Source organism: Miscanthus floridulus, chromosome 1 (assembly GCF_019320115.1).
Source record: "Miscanthus floridulus cultivar M001 chromosome 1, ASM1932011v1, whole genome shotgun sequence".
NCBI classification, from domain to species: Eukaryota; Viridiplantae; Streptophyta; class Magnoliopsida; order Poales; family Poaceae; genus Miscanthus; species Miscanthus floridulus.
Genome location: NC_089580.1, coordinates 43,691,453 through 43,713,601, shown reverse-complemented (window position 1 = coordinate 43,713,601; position 22,149 = coordinate 43,691,453). Strand labels below are relative to the sequence as shown.

The following is a 22,149-nucleotide window of genomic DNA, read 5'->3' as shown; positions in this document are numbered from 1 at the left end:
ATACATTGCATAATAAAATAGCTAGTGATCTGTAGCATGCTCTGTTTTCCTGATGAGGTACCTAAACGATATAACATGGGATCTTGCTGCCTCTGCTCTTTAAGTTTGTAGTTTTAGCTCTTCAAAAGGATTCTTCTTTCTTCTTTATGCTTGTCTCATTTAATGCATGATTCAGTTTTCTATATTTAACTCATTTGTCCATTGGTCACCATGGGTGGCTGGGAAGATGAACTAATTTAAATGATGTCGGAAAGAACAAAACTTCAACAGAGTGATAGGCTTTTTCTTAATTCTTATGCCTAAAAGCTGAAATGACAAACATAAAAGAACTGGGAGTATACATCTTTATGTCTATAGATGTTTCTTTTGCTTTAATTTGTTATTATCACATTAATCATGTTAGTACAAGATTCTACTAGATGCATTTGTATTATATTGGAGTGGCTGCGCAACACATCCTTTTTGAGATCATGCTTTTGAATGCATTCCTAATGCTGATAGATTTGGAGTGTGTATCCTTGATTCCTTGTCAAGCGATCGCTGCAGAAATATACTGAAAGACGGCTTAATAAGCTCACATCTATGTCAAAGAGGATTATATATTCTATGCTACATTAACTTAACATGGAACATGCATACTAAACTCCATTTGTCCCTCTCAAGGTCCCATCTCTTCATGGCACCACCCCCATTATCTCCACCGGTGGCAAATGACCACCTCGTCATATTATATGCATCACAAACTGGTAATGCCATGGACGTCGCCCAACATGTAGGCCGACAAGCTAAGTGTGGTGGCTGTCTGGATGTTGACTCTCCATGGATAGTTTCAATCCTGTAAGATCAGAACCCTCAAAACCCACCCTCATGATCCCTTCTGTTGGACTTCATGTCACATCACTTGCTGCTTCTACTTGATTGTGTAGAGTTGCTTGCCAGATAAAAGGTTTGTGGTCTTCATCGTGTCCACCATGGGATAGGGTGATCCCCCAGATTCGATGAAGGTAGGGACATTGGAATGCCTTTTTTATATATCATCAGTTTTTAGATTACCCATTTGCTACTTACGATTTTGGTTTGGGTTTTACACATGGCAGGGTTGTTCGAAATACCTTCTCCAAAAGCATCTGGGTGCTCAGTGGCTGCAAGGATTACATTATGCGGTGTTTGGGCTTGGTGATTCAGGCTACCGGAAGTACAATGTGAGCCTTCTAACAAGGATTTGATAAGTTGTGTGCTATGTGTTGCTTTTAATACAATGATGCACAGTGATTTGTTGAAATGATTTGTGGTTCACTAATTTTGTGAATTAATTGTGCATATGACATTCTAAAGTTAGCGACACATAATGTGTGTGCATGTTTTTTTTGAAAACATGGCAGGAGCTTTGCCTCTCAATTAAGATAGAAATACTCAATTAAGATAGAAATAGAAGTTTATGTATAGAATGGCCAATGGCCTGAGGGCCTCAAAGGGCGCACACTGAACACACTGTCTTCGCTAGGGAAGCATCGGCTTAGGTGGGGACTAATTGAAATTGTTATTGAACACCCTCCCATGTAGTTCGATGTCTTCTTTGGCTCTGGAGGCCACCTGTCTTGCATCCATGAAGCTGTTCTAGAAGATCCTCCTATTCCTTTCTTTCCAAATGTTCCAGAACGTGTAGATTACCACCCCGTTGAAGTGTCATCGCCTTTACCTTGGGATTTTAGCAGCTGCTTGTTCCCACCAAGCACCGATATCAACTGGTTGGGTCTGAGGGCGTATGAGGTCGACATCATAATGCTCCCAGGTTAAGATGAGGCCCCAGATTTCTTGAGCGAGGGGACACAGAAAGCACAAGTGGAGGCCAGACTCTAAAGGACCATCACACATGACACAATGCTCCTGGTGTGGCCAATTCCTTAGCTGCAAGTTGTCTGCTATCAGGATTTTATTCTGTATGAGAATCCAAGTAAATAGCTTGCATTTGTTCTCTGAGTGTGCTTTCCAAATTAGCTCTGGCTGGAATTGTCTGAAACTCCCTTGGAATTGGATGCGTTATGCCGACCGGGTGGAGTATACACCATTGGGGGTCCACTTCCAAGCGATTGAATCCTGCATGTCTGGCTGTAAATGGATATTTTGAATTCTGAGCTAGAGGGATACAAACTCCTCTAGAAGGGTAGGACTGGTGCAGTGGTGAGAGCTATCTCACTGAGTCACCAGGTCATGGGTTCGAAGCAGCCTCTCCGTAGATTTTGCGGAGGGAGGGCTTGCCTCGGGTTTTCCCTTCTTAGACCCCACTTATGTGGGAGCCTCTAGAACTAGGTCTGTGTTAGGTTGAGATGGCAGACTAGAGGGGGGTGAATAGTCCTTTCTAAAATTAATCACGTCGGCTAACCGAAACAAGTGTGAAATTAAAACTATTGGTCTAGCTAAGACTACACCCCTCTATTTATGTTCTCTAGCACCTTCCAAAGATACTAATTAAGCAACAAAGGTGCCGGGCTAACTAGAGCTCACCTAACTAATTCTAGGAGCAAGGTCACACAAACTTATGTCACTAGTATTTTAAGCAATGAGGGAGCTCCTACACATGCTAGTAAGCAAAAGCATAAAGGCAACTAAGCTCACTAGCAATGCTCAATAACAAGGCAACCAATGCCAAATTAGAGAGCATAAATACTTAGCTACACAAACTAAGCAAAGTGACCAACAAGGTTACACAAACTAAATTAGCCACGTAAGGGAGCTACTTCTATGCTACACAAGTAAGAAGGTAACTAGTGAGCTACACAAGCTAACTAATTACAAGAGCAACTACACAAGCACAATGTATATAAAAGTAATCACAAGCTTGTGTAAGGGGATTGCAAACCAACAGAAAGAACAAGGTTGACACGGTGATTTTCTCCTGAGGTTCACGTGCTTGCCAACACGCTACGTCCCCGTTGTGTCGACCGCTCACTTGGTGGTTTGGCGGCTAATTGGCATCACCCGCCAAGCCTGCACATCGGGCACCGCAAGAACCTACCCCGAAAGTGAGGGTAGCTCAATGACACGCTCAACTAGAGTTGCTCTTCGCGGCTCCCGCGGGGCGAGCACAATGCCCCTCACAAAGCTCTTCTCCGGAGCACCGCACAAGCTTCTTGCGGGCTTCGACGGAGACCACCACCAAGCCGTCTAGGAGGTGGCAACCTCCAAGAGTAACAAGCACCACCGGTTTGTAACTCGATCACCTAGTGCCACTCGATGCAATCTCACAATGCAACGCACTAGAATCACACTCACTCGCAATCGATTCGCACTCTTGCAAGCACAAGTGAGTTAGAGGGCATCCAAGCACTCCTACACAAGCCACATAGGCGTGAGGGTGCTCAGCAAATAGCCCAAGGCCAGCCACCACTTCTATTTATAGCCCCATGCGCTAAACTAGCCGTTACCCCTTCACTGGGCAAGATTCGAGACGACCGAACGCGCAGGTCATAATGACCGAACGCTGAAACCTGACGTCCGGTCACTAACAGAGAGGTTCCAGCGACGTTTTTCAGCGACCGAACGCGTCCGGTCATCACTGACCGGACTCTCCCAGCGTCCGGTCGCTTCTGGACACGCTAAAAGCACTAACCAGACGCTAGGACCGGACGCTGGAATCTAGCGTCCGGTCATTTTTCGCGCAGCGTCCGGTCACAGACCTTTCGGCGCTAAAACGGCTATAACTCTTAGCTCCGAACTCCGATTTCGATGATCTTAGACATTTTGGAAAGCTTACTCAGAGGGCTACACATTCCACATGCATACTTGATCCAAATCACAATGGATCAAAGCAGTATTCCAATCTAAGGACCATCCTATAGTTCGGAGTACACCAAAAAACCTTTTTCTCTTCTCTAAGTTGATTCACAACAACTCTAACTTCTTTTCCTTTACAAATGTGCCAACACCACCAAGTGTACACCACCATGTGTATGTGTGTTAGCTTTTCATAAACATTTTCCAAAGGATTAGCCACTCAACTTGCCACGCCACTTGATCCTAGCAATGATGCAAAGTTAGATCACTCAAGTGGCACTAGATGACCAATATGCAAACAAGTTTGCCCCTCTTGATAGTACGGTCATCTATCCTAAACCCGGTCATCAACTTCTCTACACACCTATGACCGGTGAAATGAAATGCCCTAGGTTATACCTTTGCCTTACGCATTTCATTCCATCTTCTCTAATATCGATGCAACACATGCACCAACATGATCAACAATGATATGATCCACTTTATATCATTACGTGATTATATTGGTTCATCGATCTTGACTTCACTTGCTTTTCACTGTTGCCTTCGTCCATCGGCGCCAAGTCTTGCTCAAGCTTCACCGCCACACGGTCCATCGCTCCAAAGCCTCCGACTTGCCCTTCACGCTTGCAACCGGTCCATCAAGCTAAGTCTTATCTTGATCTTCTCCACCTTGATCACATGACTCAATGTCATGTCTCATGTGCAATAAGCTCCTTCATCATCACATGTGTGAGCTTTGCAACATCTCCAAACTATTTTCACCTTCACGACATATGTTGCTTACACACATGTACTTGTAGACTAATCACCTGTGTATCTCACATAAACATAATTAGTCCACCTAGGTTGTCACTCAATTACTAAAACCAAACAAGGACCTTTCAGTTTGCCCTTTTTTTAGGGATACAAACTGCTCTACATGAGTGGCCGTTGTGATCTTCCCTTGCAGGGAGTGAATCCATTTGTTATTTTGAAGCTCTTGCTGGACTGGTCTATTTTTCCTTCTGACTAGCTCAAAGAGATGCGGCGCTAGATTCCTATGTGCTTCCCCATCTAGCCAATTGTGGTGCCAAAATTATGTTTTCACTCCATTTCTAATAGTGATGATGGTTGAGACATTGAAAAGCAATCTATCAGCCAGCTTGCAAGGCAAATCACCACCAGCCCATGGCTTGGAGCCATCCACCCAATCTTGCCAAAGCCAACACAGACGCAGCGCTCTCCCAAATTTGTCCAAATTAGGTACCCCCAATCCCCCAAGGTCCCTTGGTTTGGAGACCATTGGCCAATTGATAAGGCAGTACCCCCCATTTGCGTTCTCCTCCCCTTCCAAAGAAAGGACCTATGAATTTTGTCGATCTTTTTCTTGGTCCAGGCTGCTAGGGGGAAAATAGTAAGGTGGTATGTAGGCATGGACGAGAGCACCGAGGTGACCAACGTTAGGTGCCTAGCTTTGTTAAGGAGCTTGCCCTTCCAACCTGGGAGTCTATGGCCAATGCGTTCGATGAGTGGCTGCACATGGATTTTTTGGAGTGGCCTAATGTGCAATTGAAGTCCTAGGCAGCGGCAGGGGAAGGTTCCCCTAGTCCCCAAGAAGGCCGAGAGGACATGATCAAGGTCGATGTTCTCGCATCTGATCGGGTGGATAGAGCTTTTGTCCATGTTTATGTGCAGTCCCGATGCGTTCCCAAAGGCTTCCAATGTGTGCATGTTTAGAAAAGAAGTGTGACAGTGGCCCTTGTTTTGAATGTAGTTGCAATGGATGATTTGAGGGGACATAACTTGTTTGTGCTATGCTATTGTTGATTAGGCTTGGTGAATGCTTGTATCCTGCATGTGCATCATTAAATGAAGCTCTTTTGAGCTATTATATGGCCGATCGAGGCATTAAGCAAACATTGCAAAGCTTGCTAGAGTTATGACCTATCCAGAAATTAACAATTTTCACATATGTTCTAAACATGCATTTAGCTGCACGCTTAACCATGCCGATTTGTCATTACTATTCAGCTGTTGTGCCACAAATCATGAATGTTCTGGTTACCAAATAGTACAGTCTTCTTGTCATTACTATATATATATTGGTGCTCATTAATTTTTCAATAAAATCTTGTCTAGTGGGTTGTCCTCTGCTACTCACAAATCATGAATGTTCTGGTTACCAAATAGTACAGTCTTCTTGTACCTTGTTTCTAATTACGTCTTCACTGTTGTGTTTGCACTGTAGTTCCCTGCAAAGAAGCTGGATCACAGGCTTTTCAATCTTGGTGCAAAACCAATCATAGAGAAAGGCTTAGGGGATGATCAACATGGGTATGATTTTATTATCTATCATTCTATGTTCATAAGTAAGCTTTAGAGAAGTCAAATACCATATGTTTCTACTTAAATTAAAGTGTTATCTTTTTTCTTTTATTTGGGTTGGAAAGCATTTCGCCAAAGATACCAGGAGATAATTTTGTTGTTCTGTACTAGGTATGAAGCAGCTCTAGATCTATGGTTGCAGTCTTTGTGGAAATCACTGAACGAAACAAATCTGTCATTGTTACCAAGACCAGCAGATACCATTCATCCTAATTTGGATATTTTGGAGGATGCAGAGGTCGAAATCATGTACTTGCCTCCACAAGATGCCAACATTTCAGGTGTGAGGTCTCAATCTTGATAATATTTACTGGCAATCTGTAAACTGCTGAGTAATATTTCTTCTTAAAGATTCTATCTATTCACCAGATACCAAGAGACTAATTGAGAGAGCATGCTCTATGTCCCCTGCTCTAAAGTTCCACAATGATGGAGAGCTACACTACATGTTACAGATGGTATGTTCTGTATCCTCCGATCCTCTTCATGAGCTTACATTTTAGACATTTCTATTTTATTCTTATCACTCATTAATACATTGAACTGGTCTAAAAATTCTAGAATGAGATGGTTATGTATACATTGATATAAAATATTCTGCATCTACATATAAATATTGCTCTATGTATTAGGCTGCTAAATTGTTTGCTTAGAACCTTTCATCTCCTGTACACACCATATGTATCAGTGGTTGAGAGGGTTTAAACTGATTGTATAGTACTAGGTTTCCAAAACCTATAGTTTGGTAGGCTATTTGTACTGAATGTGTGGTAGGATTGTATCATGCATAAGCCCATGCAGAGCATATTTTCTTTTGACTGGTCCAGCACATTATGCTTGATTTAGCTTATTTTGCATTTTTTTCTTTCCTCTGCGCAGTGGTGTTACATGACAAATTACGTTGATTGATTGAGGTATTGCTGGCTGCTTGCCAAGTGGGAAATGATTCTATTCCAGTACTATTTATGGAATGGGCACTGCCTAGTTGAGTGATACCTCCAATAATCTCCATGCCAAGACTGACTTTCAACCCCTCTTTCATGAGTCTTTTGTCAATGCTGGCTAGAACACCTAAAAACATAGGGCTTGGTCAAAATTCCAAGGTTGGCAGAGCGAAAACAGTGCTTCAAGAATGTTGTCATGCTACAGAGTTTTAGGATGATTGGCCCTGCACAAGATGAGTTAAAGTTGTGGATTGATTCTTAACTAATTTGGATTTACTATACTCCCTAGAATCATGTGTTTTCCTTCCTTTTTTGCTATGTATGTATCGTGAGCTGCCTTTTGATCTATATAAATGAAAAATTGCTCTCCCTGTGGGGACTTCACCGCCCTATAGTTTTGAGCCAAAAAAAGCTAAATAATAGCTGGGACTGAGTAAAAATACTGAAGAATAGCTGGGGCTGTACCCCTATAACAAACAACAGGTCAGGGTCTCAGGGATAGTAATGTTTCATTGTGGGAATTCTTCACTAAAGATTGATGGTGTAATAGTTGTGCTGACGTGCTGTAATTTAGTATATCCATCTTTATTTGCTTAGTTTCTATTGTCTTGTTGATGATACTGCTAACCTTTAGGTAACAAATCAATGTTTGACTATGGAGATCTCTGAAAGAGATGTTCGCCACTTTGAGTTTGAAGATCCATGTTCTGTATGTTCTTTGTTCTCTTTTGGCTAGATAACATTCACTTACAATCATCTTGCAAGCAAGATTGAAAATCCGTGTTATCATGTTAGGCCATCAGCTATCAAGTTGGTGATGCTCTAGAAATTCTACTGAGTCAGGATCCATCAGCTATTGATGCTTTCATTAAACAATGTAACCTGGATCTAGATTCTTACATAACGGTATGCTGATCTGTTTTGTTGTCTTGCAGATTTAGCTTATTTTTTATGCGTACGTTTCTTTTCCTCTTTGTCAACTTTTAAGGAAAAATGTCTGTGCAAACTACCTCTTCGTTGAAACCACCTTTAGGAAACAATAATTATAAGTTTTCAGTTTTTTTGAAATGATGCACATCCATAGTGCATCCACATATGTACTTTGTCGTACAAGTTGAGATGCAAACTTGTTTTGTAAAAATTCATACAAAATGACAAATTTCATTTGCACGTGTACTAGAAGACAAATTCCTAGGAATTTTGTTTGGTAATGCACAAGCACATGAAATTTCACATTTTCTTATGATTTTTTCAAGAATGAGTTTCGTCTCTGCTTTTGCAATAAAGTACATCTATATATACACTATGAATGCGCGTCATTTCAAAATTTTAGTAACTTATTATAAGTATGTTTTTCTATGGAGTTTTCATGTTTCCAAGAGGTGGTTTGCACCAAATATTTTTTCCTTTAGTTTCTCCACATTTTGCATCCACAATAGTATATGTATGCACATTATTTGTTTGAAAAAAACAAATAATAGATTTTTTGCTTTACTAGCAAGCAATTAATCATGGTTTAGTCAATACACCCATAATGTTTTTCCCAAGTGATCTTTGGTTTGTCCATTAAAAAGGGATATATCTAGAGGTAATCGTGCTTCTTATCCGGTGAGCTTATTGTAGTTATCTAGTAGCTAACCAAAGAGATGCAATCTTTTTTAACCCAGATTTGAGCAAAGGGTGGGGTCAAAGTTCCCAAATGTTCACTTGTGAACGGTTCAATGGATTGCATCAAGCTAAAGACCTTTGTTTCTTTGACAATGGATGTCACATCATCTTCACCTCGTCAATATTTCTTTGAGAAAAATTCGATTGCCCTGAATGCTTCATCTCATACATATATTCTCTAGTTGTTTGATACATTATCAGTAGCTCTGATATCCTGATGTCTATGACTAATATACCGCCTCGTCGCTGACACAACAAAGGTTGTTTTGTAGGTCATGAGCCATTTTGCAACAGATCAAGAAGAAAAGGGGAGACTTAAGGATTTGGCTTCTCCCGAAGGAAGAAAGGATCTCTACCAGTATAATCAAAGGGAGAACCAAACTGTTCTAGAAGTAATGCCTTTACCATACATTTTCAAAACAATCTTCCTGCCGTACATACACATATGTTAGCATGCCATTAGTGACATGGATTTGTGTTGTTTATAGGTATTGGAGGATTTTCCCTCGGTGCAAATGCCTTTCGAATGGTTGGTGCAACTAACACCTCCGTTAAAGAAAAGAGCCTTTTCCATATCATCGTCCCCATTGGCCCATCCAAATCAGATACACTTGGCTGTTAGCATTGTATCGTGGTTTTCTCCTTGTCAGAGGAGACGACATGGTGAAGGAGGATGAGATCCGACATCAATGGCAAGAGTATTTTGACAAATTGTTCAACGGTGAGAATACGGACATAATCTTTCAGTTGGATGACTCTTTTGATGACACCAATAGGCGCTTTGCGCGGAGAATACAAGAATCTGAGGTCAGAGAGGAGTTGAAAAGGATGAAAGGAGGTAAGGCGATGGAACCAGATGGTATCCCAATCGAGGTGTGGAGATGCCTCGGGGACATAGCTATAGTATGGCTAACCAAGCTGTTCAACCATATTTTTCGATCAAACAAGATGCCTGACGAGTGGAGGAGAAGTATATTGGTACCTATCTACAAGAATAAAGGGGATATTCAAAGTTGTACTAATTACCGGGGAATTAAGTTGATGAGCCATACTATGAAGCTATGGGAGGGAGTTATTGTAGCACCCGGTTTTAAAGACAAAACCAGATACACACTATATGTGAGCTCAGGAAGTCAAATCTCACATATAGCCACAAATAAGGGTAATATTAAAAGACAATACTTATTACATAACGTATTAGTAAAAGAAAAGTACCCTTAGAGTAAAGACAACGGAAAATTGACTCTGATCTTCTGGCGAAGACTCCAAATCCACAGGGACGACTGACTGGTTGACCACAAGCCTAACTCCTCCAAAACCAGCAATCTGGTACCCATCTAGGATTTTTATCCAATGTATAGAAAAATAAAGCAAGTGTAAGTACATGTCGTACTTAACAATTATATCATGGGGTTCATGAGGCTCAAAAGGGCTGACACTGGTTTAACCGCGATTAGCTTTAATAGATCATCTTTTTAGCAATTGGCTGGCAACAAGTTTATCCATAAGCCCATAAACTCATGATTAGGTAAACATGAATAATGTATAGCATAAACAATCAATTATTAGCATCATCATTATCCATTGGTGATCATCTCTATTCCATAAGGGTCCAAGGCCGCTCGTGTCCGTGAGTACGGCTGTTATAACAGTTTTATACTCTGCAGAGTTTGTACATGTTCACTGTGAGTTGTGATTTACCCTTTCACCCGAGGTAGCTATTCTCTTGACCCACTTCCAAGGAAGGTCGGCAGGGTTCACTATGAAGCCTTTCAAAGAATTCATCTAACAAGTTAGGGCCGCCAGGCGTATGTGGCCCATCTCTAGGAGTGGCATGCGTGGGCATCGCAGCACGGTACACACTTCCTAGCAGCAAAGGAAACATACCCCGCGCCTCAAAGGTAACCACTAACAAGCTAGAAAAGATCCTCATACTGAGCTAAAGCCAGAGCCATATGGCCCTCACAGCTGTACTGTAAGTCCCGGATGATCGCTTACAGATAAGTCCTTAGGGAGAGGAATCTGAAGCATATAAACACTCCAGCCCCCTGTTTCCATGTTACTAAAAAGTCATGTTTTAATGTTTATTGCATATATCATTAGTCAAGTTACAAGATCATGGTTTTGATTAAGCACTAGCAAAAACTATCCCAATGCATTATCCCAAAGGTTTTCAAGGTACAAGATATCAAATATCTAGGATATCCTTAATGGTAACAAGGGAGACACATGCAATATGAATTTAGTGATTAAATGTTAATAGGTAACAAGGATAATCCCATGCTATACTTGCCTTACACACCGATCCTTCGGTAAGCTTTAATCCTTAATGTCCTTCTTCTTCTTCTGGATCACCACGTGTATCTCACCGACTGGACAATCGTAGAACACCACACAAACATCCATACATATACATGCATAGCATATAGTTGTATCTATATCAGAACAGTACACCAATCATAGAAAAATAGGTAAAAGAGATTGATATACGATTCTACGCATCACTACGAACACATAGTCGCGAGAGGCACGCTAATCGAAGCTATGGTTGAAAAGTTACAACTACCGAGAGATTTGCCTTATATGTGGAAAAATAAACTACAGGCTTCGTTTATGTTAACTATATGAATTCATATACAAAAGATATTTTATAAACAATATGGTTTGATTTAAGTCAATCTTAGATTTAAATTATAAAACAAAAGTAAAACAAATTATATTTTATGTGTAAAACCCAGTTGCAAAACCTTTAATCAAGATATGATTTAAACTATGATTTTTATGAAATAGTAATATAGTAAACATCATTACTAATACATAGATCTCGTCGTTACGAAACAAACGCAACTTGAACGGACTATTTCGGAGTTAGAATGAATAAGTTATGATTTAAACAAGTTTTGCTTTAATTAAATAATAGATTAAATCTACTCATGAATTTCAAGTGTTGAAAACATGCCTAACAGTAATATAAATATGTAGAAAACGTAAATACGATCCTAACGCAATTTGAATGGGTCAAATCGGACTTAAAACGCAAAAGTTACGCATAAAATAAGATCCAGTGGCATTCCTGTAAATATTTGAGCTCAAATTTGAATTAAAACATTTAAAAATCTGAATTTAAATGTGTTTTGGATTGGGCATACTATTTCTGGAAATTACAGGGTCCTAAACAATTAAAATCAGGGCGGATTTGTAATTCTTTTGGACTGCAACGGACTGCGGGTTGATTCACTGAAATCTGAGGGGCTTTACTGAAAAACGTGCGCGGCTGACCGGATGTTTGACTGCGGTTGCTGACCGGGCAGACGCGTGGTGGCTGTTGGTTGGCGCGGTGTGCCACGCGTGCGGTGGACTGGCTGACGCAGCGGGGTGGACCGGGTCCACGAGTCCCGGTGGACCGAACCGGTATGTTGTAATCCTGGCCGTTCATCGTGAAATCGACGGCGCAGGTGATCGGGAGGATCTCCACAGGCTACGTAGTCCCGCCGGTGAGTCCTCCATGGACGGTGGCGAGCCGAGCTCGGCGGTGGATGCCAGGATGGTGTTCCAGACCTCGCCGGGGCAACTAAACCTACTGCGATGATCTAAACGAGAGCGCGACCAATAATTTCATTTCAAAGTCATTTTTAATTTCATTTCAAGAGCATTTTAACCATTTTTTTACTTTTCAATTAAAACCACTCAACCAATAAAATCAAATGCAATGGCATGTATGCTCAAACATGTTGCTACCTTATGATGTATTTTAATTTAATGAATTCTTTTATTCTTCCAATATTTCATGTGCACAAAATTCATAAATAACTTATTTTAACTCTATTTCAAAAGAGGCAATTTTTAGGGTGTTACAATTCTACCCCCCTTAAGATGAATCTCATCCTCGAGATTCGTAAGACGTCGACTAAGAGATGGGAATACTCTGTCCTTGGATTCTTTTTACTTCCTCATGTAGTTTCATCGTCCTGCGTTGCTAAGGATCCACATTACTTTGCACACCTGTCGCTCTTACTCCAAGTAATTTGCCTAACTAATTCCAAAACTTTGATAGGTGCCTTGAACAACTCTCAAGTAACCCTAATCACTAGGCCATAATTTTCTTTCCTCATATGTTCACCATCCAACAAAGCTTCCTTATGTTCTTGATCCAAAAGAGAATCTACCACCAATCTTCAAAACATTAATGATCCTGGTGAAGTTGGTTGAACTAGGAATACAACTCTTAATTCTTGGTGTTACTTGAACCTTCTTAGCATAATTCTCTGTTGCTAAGGGCATTGGCCATGACTTCGCTTCTCGAAGTGATAGCACTTTTCCAAGTCACAATTAATCTCATTCCAACGAGGTTATCACAAGCTCAAAGACTAACTTGGTGAAGATGTCCTATATTCTCTTGTGATCCTCCTAGATATTACTTTTACCTTCAAGAAGATGGTACTTCCATGTTCTACAATGGATAGCTCCAGATAACATGTTAGTTCAACTCACGCATATAAGAACACATCCTACACCTTCACAAGATGCATTATTGTAGATACAAAGCTCTCGTCCTGATCTAACAAGCTAATACTTAGGTTTTACTTTGACCTCTTGGACTCCTTCAAACACTTGACTGAAGTCTCTTGATCCAAACTAACTTAAAAGCTTCTCCAGTAACTTTATCAACATCTTGCTGGTCTTGGATAAACCCTTTTTTTTGGACTTCTAACCAAAACTCATTGAAACTCTGAGTTCTCTTTTACATCCTTGAGTACCACCACGCTTCCGCTGCGCACTCTGATTTCCGCTGTGCAAACTCGAACGTATGACACTTCATCTTACCAATTCTTCAACTTGGCTACCCCTCTTAAGATGAGACAAACTAGGGGACACCAAGGTATAGCTTGCATCCTCTTGTGATTGTAGTCTACTGTTGTTCAGGATTTCCTCAGGGTTTTTGATCGTCCTAAATCAAAGATATGAACTGATAAAGATAGGCAGCTTCGAAGATGGGATAGGAAAAATAGAAAAAAAATCATAACCCAACTATTTATTTCAGTAATCCTTATACCTTAGGCCTATAAACTAAATGAAATTGCAGGAACACCCAACAAGATCATTGCAATCATTACAAAGATGCAAAACAAGCATAAACATAATGACAATTCGACAAAGTACTTAAAATGCACAACTCATTCATCGACTCAACTTGCGATACTATCGTTTTTATTACATAAGGGCACAAATTCCTAATTCTTAAAAATGGCATGATTATAGGGACATCTCTCGCATGGGAGTGACACGTCATCCACTACATCAATTTCATCAAGGGCTTCCTTTGTATTGTGTGTCACCATCACTTGCTGGTGGTAGTCCTGTATTGACCTAACTCTGGCTACCTCCATGGCATAATTGTAGATCCTTCTGTGGGCAAGATTTGACATAATGTCCTTCCTGCTGGCAATAATAACACTTCCTCTTAGCTGGATCTTTAGTGATGTCACACTCCATAGAATTGTTGCTTAGAGTATTGTCAGCTTGCTGACTCTGTAAGTTCATCTTTGTTTGATTGGACCGCTTTTTAGCTCGCTTGATCTTTTGGGGTTGAAACTCCGTGTAGGTGATTGTCCACCCATCTATGCATACCTCATGTGGAAAGACTAGAGTAACCTTAGCTTGAGAAATTTCTAATTCTTTAGAGTCTGAGTTTAACTGACTAGGGATTGGAGTTGGATGTGATAATGTAATAGAACCCAAATGTTGATTGCTTTCTGATTCTGTCTCTGGTGAGATCTCCTTTCTTTTCTTAACCACATTGTCCTCAGGTACAGGCTGAATACCTTCATACTCAATTCTTTCTTCTGACGGTGTGGTTAGAAGCACTGAACACTGGGCATACTTGATCACTCCTTTACATGCAGATAGCCATCCCATTCCAAGAATGACATCAATGTCCACTAACTCTAATACAATAAGATTTGCTTCAAATTTTACCCCTTTAATGTTAAGACTAACCCTTGGGCATATGCGGTTTGCCTTCATTTCTCCTTCTGGGGTCTTAACTATCACTGGTCTCCTCATTGGAAGCATAGTTATCTTATGTTCCCTTACGTATGCACTAGAGATAAATGAATGTGAAGCTCTAGGGTCAAACAGCACTGTGGCGGGAGTTGAGTTTACTGGAATGAAACCATACACAACCTCCTTAGCTCCATGAATAGTAGTCATATCCACATTATTCAATCTTCCTTGGATGTAGTTTTTCTTTGCTTTACTTTCTTGCTCCTGTTTCTTCTGGACCTTCTGTTCCGCTTCTGCTGTGGTTGATCCTGGCATTCATGTGCCATTCTTCCAATATCTTCATTGGACTCCATATTCTTCCAAGCTTCTACTACTTGTCTCTTCACTGGTCCCTTTGGTACGTTGGTTTGACCTTGTGGCAAGCACTGTTGAAAACTCCTAGGTTGAGTCATACCTTCTAGTGCTTGTTGTTGCACAGCTACAAACTTCTCCTTATTGAATGAAGTCAAGGACAACGTAGCTTCGTCCTCCTGACCTTTGATACCGGTGGTCTTCTCATTACGATCCATCTATATAGACAAGGATAGAGGATTGAGAATAGAGACAAAGTTTTCATAACAGACAGAGGCTGAAGTGAGCATAAATTTTAGCAAATAACAAGGTTGGAGAGAAAACAAGAACTAAGCAAGATAAAAGCATGCTAAAATATCCAGTTCTATCTAGGTTTGCGTCCTACAGTCAGCATTGCTCTGATACCACTTTGTAGCACCCGGTTTTAAAGACAAAACCAGATACACACTATATGTGAGCCCAGGAAGTCAAATCTTACATATAGCCACAAATAAGGGTAATATCAAAAGACAATACTTATTACATAACATATTAGTAAAAGAAAAGTACCCTTAGAGTAAAGACAATGGAAAATTGACTCTGATCTTCTGGCGAAGACTCCAAATCTACAGGGACGACTGACTGGTTGACCACAAGCCTAACTCCTCCAAAACCAGCAATCTGGTACCCATCCGGGATTTTTATCCAATGTATAGAAAAATAAAGCAAGTGTAAGTACATGTCGTACTTAACAATTATATCATGGGGTTCATGAGGCTCAAAAGGGCTAACACTGGTTTAACCGCGATTAGCTTTAATAGATCATCTTTTTAGCAATTGGCTGGCAACAAGTTTATCCATAAGCCCATAAACTCATGATCAGGTAAACATGAATAATGTATAGCATAAACAATCAATTATTAGCATCATCATTATCCATTGGTGATCATCTCTATTCCATAAGGGTCCAAGGCCGCTCGTGTCCGTGAGCACGGCTGTTATAACAGTTTTATACTCTGCAGAGTTTGTACACGTTCACTGTGAGTTGTGATTTACCCTTTCGCCCGAGGTAGCTATTCTCTTGACCCACTTCCAAGGAAGGTCGGCAGGGTTCACTATGAAGCCTTTCAAAGAATTCATCTAACAAGTTAGGGCCACCAGGCGTATGTGGCCCATCTCTAGGAGTGGCATGCGTGGGCATCGCAGCACGGTACACACTTCCTAGCAGCAAAGGAAACATACCTCGCGCCTCAAAGGTAACCACTAACAAGCTAGAAAAGATCCTCATACTGAGCTAAAGCCAGAGCCATATGGCCCTCACAGCTGTACTGTAAGTCCCGGATGATCGCTTACAGATAAGTCCTTAGGGAGAGGAATCTGAAGCATATAAACACTCCAGCCCCCTGTTTCCATGTTACTAAAAAGTCATGTTTTAATGTTTATTGCATATATCATTAGTCAAGTTACAAGATCATGGTTTTGATTAAGCACTAGCAAAAACTATCCCAATGCATTATCCCAAAGGTTTTCAAGGTACAAGATATCAAATATCTAGGATATCCTTAATGGTAACAAGGGAGACACATGCAATATGAATTTAGTGATTAAATGTTAATAGGTAACAAGGATAATCCCATGCTATACTTGCCTTACACACCGATCCTTCGGTAAGCTTTAATCCTTAATGTCCTTCTTCTTCTTCTGGATCACCACGTGTATCTCACCGACTGGACAATCGTAGAACACCACACAAACATCCATACATATACATGCATAGCATACAGTTGTATCTATATCAGAATAGTACACCAATCATAGAAAAATAGGTAAAAAAGATTGATATACGATTCTACGCATTACTACGAACACATAGTCGCGAGAGGCACGCTAATCGAAGCTATGGTTGAAAAGTTACAACTACCGAGAGATTTGCCTTATATGTGGAAAAATAAACTACAGGCTTTGTTTATGTTAACTATATGAATTCATATACAAAAGATATTTTATAAACAATATGGTTTGATTTAAGTCAATCTTAGATTTAAATTATAAAACAAAAGTAAAACAAATCATATTTTATGTGTAAAACCCAGTTGCAAAACCTTTAATCAAGATATGATTTAAACTATGATTTTTATGAAATAGTAATATATTAAACATCATTACTAATACGTAGATCTCGTCGTTACGAAACAAACGCAACTTGAACGGACTATTTCGGAGTTAGAATGAATAAGTTATGATTTAAACAAGTTTTGCTTTAATTAAATAATAGATTAAATCTACTCATGAATTTCAAGTGTTGAAAACATGCCTAACAGTAATATAAATATGTAGAAAACGTAAATACGATCCTAACGCAATTTGAACGGGTCAAATCGGACTTAAAACGCAAAAGTTACGCATAAAATAAGATCCAGTGGCATTCCTGTAAATATTTGAGCTCAAATTTGAATTAAAACATTTAAAAATCTGAATTTAAATGTGTTTTGGATTGGGCATACTATTTCTGGAAATTACAGGGTCCTAAACGATTAAAATCAGGGCGGATTTGTAATTCTTTTGGACTGCAACGGACTGCGGGTTGATTCACTGAAATCCGAGGGGCTTTACTGAAAAACATGCGCGGCTGACCGGATGTTTGACTGCGGCTGCTGACCGGGCAGACGCGTGGCGGCTGTTGGTTGGTGCGGTGTGCCACGCGTGCGGTGGACTGGCTGACGCAGCGGGGTGGACCGGGTCCACGAGTCCCGGTGGACCGAACCGGTATGTTGTAATCCTGGCCGTTCATCGTGAAATCGACGGCGCAGGTGATCGGGAGGATCTCCACCGGCTGCGTAGTCCCACCGGTGAGTCCTCCATGGACGGTGGCGAGCCGAGCTCGGCGGTGGACGCCGGGATGGTGTTCCAGACCTCGCCGGGGCAACTAAACCTACTGCGATGATCTAAACGAGAGCGCGAACACAAAGGACGCAACGCGGAGACGAGGTACTTGCCGGAGCGTCGGGTCCGCGGCGGCGCCACGGCCGGCGGAACGGGAGCTCACGGATACTGAGTTCTAGCGCGCTTTTTGACGAACAGAGCTCATGGGGAGGACGAGTAGCTCACCGTGATGCGTATGGAAGGGAGCACGGCGTCCGGGGAGTCTCCGAGGTGGGTCATCGACGGCGGCGGCGATCTGAGGAGAGAGGGAGGGCGCGGGTGAGATGGAAATCTGGGCAATCGAGGCCAAAACGATGAATTGGAGTCACCTTCGGTCGCGGGGGAGTACGGCGAAGCTTATGGGCACTTCAGCGTCGTTGGTTCGGCACCGGAGCAGTGGATTGCCGAGCAGCGGTGGCGAGCTTCGAGCGGCGGTCGGAGAAAAGAGAGGAGGATGGGGGAGGAAGTAGGGGTCGCAGGGCTTTATAGGCCAGATGGTGAGGGGAAAAAGGAAGGGGAGCAAGCGGGATGGGTCACCTTCCATATGCGGGCGACGGCTTTCCGTGCATGGCCGGCGACAGGAGAAGGAAAGCGCCGAGTTAGAAAGGAAACACGGGGAAGAAGAAAGGAAAGGGAAACAAGGGCGCTGACAGGTGGGCCACCCGCGTAGTGAGTGAAGGGAGAACGGACGGCGCGTGCGGGCGTCGTAGGCGCGCGGTGAAGGGCCGAAGCGGACGGGCGCCAGCGGGGCCGCGCGGTGGAGCTGGGCCGCGGAGCAGGCCAGGAAGGAGGAAAGAAAAAGAGAGGAAGGGGAGGGCTTGGCTGGGCCGCCAGCGGGCCAGGCCGGATTCTAGGCTGAAAATGAAGAATAGAAGATTTTTTTTTTCAAATTCCGTTTCTATTTCCAATTTTTTTCTTTTCTTAATTCAAAACAATTTCAAATACGATCCGAATCAAGTATAAATATGATTCAAAATACACTTTTTAGTTCAAACATAAATGAACCAATTTTGGGTAAGTTTTCTAAAAATACCTTTTTAAGTTCTTTCATTTTCTAATTCCTTTTCTTTTATTTCAAAGTCATTTTTAATTTCATTTCAAGAGCATTTTAACCATTTTTTTACTTTTCAATTAAAACCACTCAACCAATAAAATCAAATGCAATGGCATGTATGTTCAAACATGTTGCTACCTTATGATGTATTTTAATTTAATGAATTCTTTTATTCTTCCAATATTTCATGTGCACAAAATTCATAAATAACTTATTTTAACTCTATTTCAAAAGAGGCAATTTTTAGGGTGTTACAGTTATCGAGCATCGCTTGAGAGCAATAACGCGGGTCTCTATGAACCAATTTGGTTTCATGCCTGGAAGGTCAACCATGGAAGCCATTTTCTTAATAAGACAAGTTATGGAGCGGTATAGGGAGAAGAAGAAGGACCTACACATGGTTTTTATTGAGTTGGAGAAGGCTTATGATAAAATACCAAGGAATGTTATGTGGTGGGCTTTAGACAAACATAAAGTCCCAACGAAGTACATCGAGCTCATTAAGGACATGTACAATAATGTTGTGACTAATGTTCGAACAAGTGATGGAGACATAGATGACTTTCCGATTAGGATAGGACTACATCAAGGGTCAGCTTTGAGCCCTTATCTGTTTGCCTTAGTGATGGATGAGGTCACAAGGGACATACAAGGGGACATCCCTTGGTGTATGCTTTTCTCGAACGATGTAGTGCTAGTTGATGAAAGCTAGACAGGAGCGAATCAGAAACTGGAGTTATGGCGGGAGACTTTGGAGTCCAAAGGTTTTTGACTCAGTAGAACTAAAACTAAGTATATGAGATGTGACTTCGACACTACTACTCGGGAGGAGGAAGATATTAGTTTAAAAGGTCAAGTAGTGCCTAGGAATGATACCTTTCGATATTTAGGATCAATGTTACAGAGAGACGGGGATATTGATGAAGATGTTAGCCATAGAATCAAAGCAGGGTGGATGAAGTGGCGCCAAGCATCTGGTGTCCTATGTGACAAAAGGGTACCACATAAGCTAAAAGGCAAGTTTTATAGGACGGTGATTAGACCTGCTATGTTGTATGGTGCAGAATGTTGGCCTACAAAAAGACGACATGTTCAATAGATAAGTGTTATGGAAATGCGTATGTTACATTGGATTTGCGATCATACAAGAAGGGATCGAGTTCGGAACGATGGTATACGTGATAGATTAGGAGTATCACCAATTGAAGAAAAGCTTATCCAACACCGGTTGAGATGGTTTGGACATATCCAACGAAGACCTCTAGAGGCACCAGTGCATAGTAGAATCCTAAGCCAGGATAGTAACGTGAAGGGAGGCAGAGGAAGACCGAAGTTGACTTAGATAGAGGCAATAAAAGGAGACTTGAAAGGATGGAATATACCCAAAGACTTAGCCTTAGATAGGAGTGCCTGGAAAACAATTATTCATATGCCTGAACCATGATTGCTTCTACTGGGTTTAAGGATGGCAACGGATCGGGTTTGGGGCGGATATCCACGGGTTTCGGGTTCTGCGGGTTCGGGTTTGGGGATGGTTTTTCACCCACGGTTTTCGGGTTTGGGGCCCCGAAACCAATCGGGTTCGGTTTCGGGTTTGGTTTTCCACCCGTGGATATCCAATGGATATCCGAAATAAATCATTTGAAATTAAAACTCATGTTTTATAATATACTAATAATAATTTGTTTACTTAGATTATTAAATTTATTTAAAGTTGACTCATGAAAATATTTATTATTTGTTGCCTCTTGTTTATACATGTGAATATGTGTATATATATCCGTGGGTTTCGGGTATCTATTCGGGTTTCGGGTATCCATTCGGGTTTCGGGTATCCGTGGGTTTGGTTTTGGTGATGGATTTCCACCCGAATCGGTTTTCGAGGCGGATTCGAGTTTCGATTTCGGGTTTCGGGTTTCGGTTTTGGGTGCACGGAGACTCCACCCGATCCGAACCTGACCCATTGCCATCCTTAGCTAGGTTTCAACTCTAGCCTACCCCAACTTGTTTGGGACTTAAAGGCTTTGTTGTTGTAGAGGAGACGGCATGGTTTCTACTCTACATGGCTGGCAGAGCTCGGTCCAAATAAAGGTGTGCATTGCTTCTTTTAGTTTGGAAACCTTTGTCTATTGTGCTGCATTGTCTTCCTCATGTTCAACCATCCACACGAGCAACACAACCATTAACCCAAACTCATGGTGTACTTTACATGCATATACTCTTATACCATGTTGGATACGCCAAGGATCCCTTCCTCGCCCACTTCCATCAACTCCTCTCCTGCTGATTGGACCAGGAATAGGATTCATGCCATTTCACACATTTGTAGAGGAAAGGGCTGTGCAAGGACTTTTGGTTAGATCATTCCCAGGACCACAAGGTGCTATCCTCGAAAAAGGGTGGTGGTTTCTTTGTTGTTTTCTCTAGGGATCAACCTAAAAAATCTATGTACAAGATAAAATAAAAGAGGAGAGTGAAAGAGTGGTGAACCTATTATATTCTGGCAAGGCTGCAATATACATTGCCGGGTGTTCTACCAAAATGCCTGATGATGTTGTGGCTGCACTAGAAGAAGTTATCTGCAAAGAGACTGGCGATTCTAAAGAGAATGTTTCGAAATGGCTCAAGGACAAGAAAAGGGTTGTCAAATTTATAGTTGAAGCCTGGTCATGACTATGAGTGAAACAACTCGTATGTACATATACTCCCTCTGTCCCATAAATTTAGTCGTTTGGGAGAGAAGCGCTTGTACCAAGGAGATGGGTTATGGACCTGCATACCCCTGCTATCCCATGATTACATCAGGTAAAAAGTACTAGTACAGTACTACTAGTACAAGCAGTAGCAGAAGAGTGGCACTTTTTTCAATTCTTGGCCATGCTCTATTGGACGGTAGGAGCCAAGGGATAAGGCTGGGGCGTTGCCTAAGTGAATAGTGGACATGGACAACTGCTGCGTGTGGTACGATACCTATGTGTAGGATGTCCAGCGACATTTTTATGGGACAAAATTTGAATCTAGAATGACTTTTTTCTAGGACGGAGGGAGTACATATTTCAATTGAAACAAGATCCTCTAATGTAGAGC

General features: G+C 41.4%; 1 pseudogene; it reads left to right on the top strand.

The window, feature by feature from the left end:
- The first annotated feature begins 676 nt into the window (after positions 1–676).
- On the top strand, positions 677–21,735 carry LOC136455750 (NADPH-dependent diflavin oxidoreductase 1-like; annotated as a pseudogene).
- Positions 21,736–22,149: the final 414 nt, after the last annotated feature.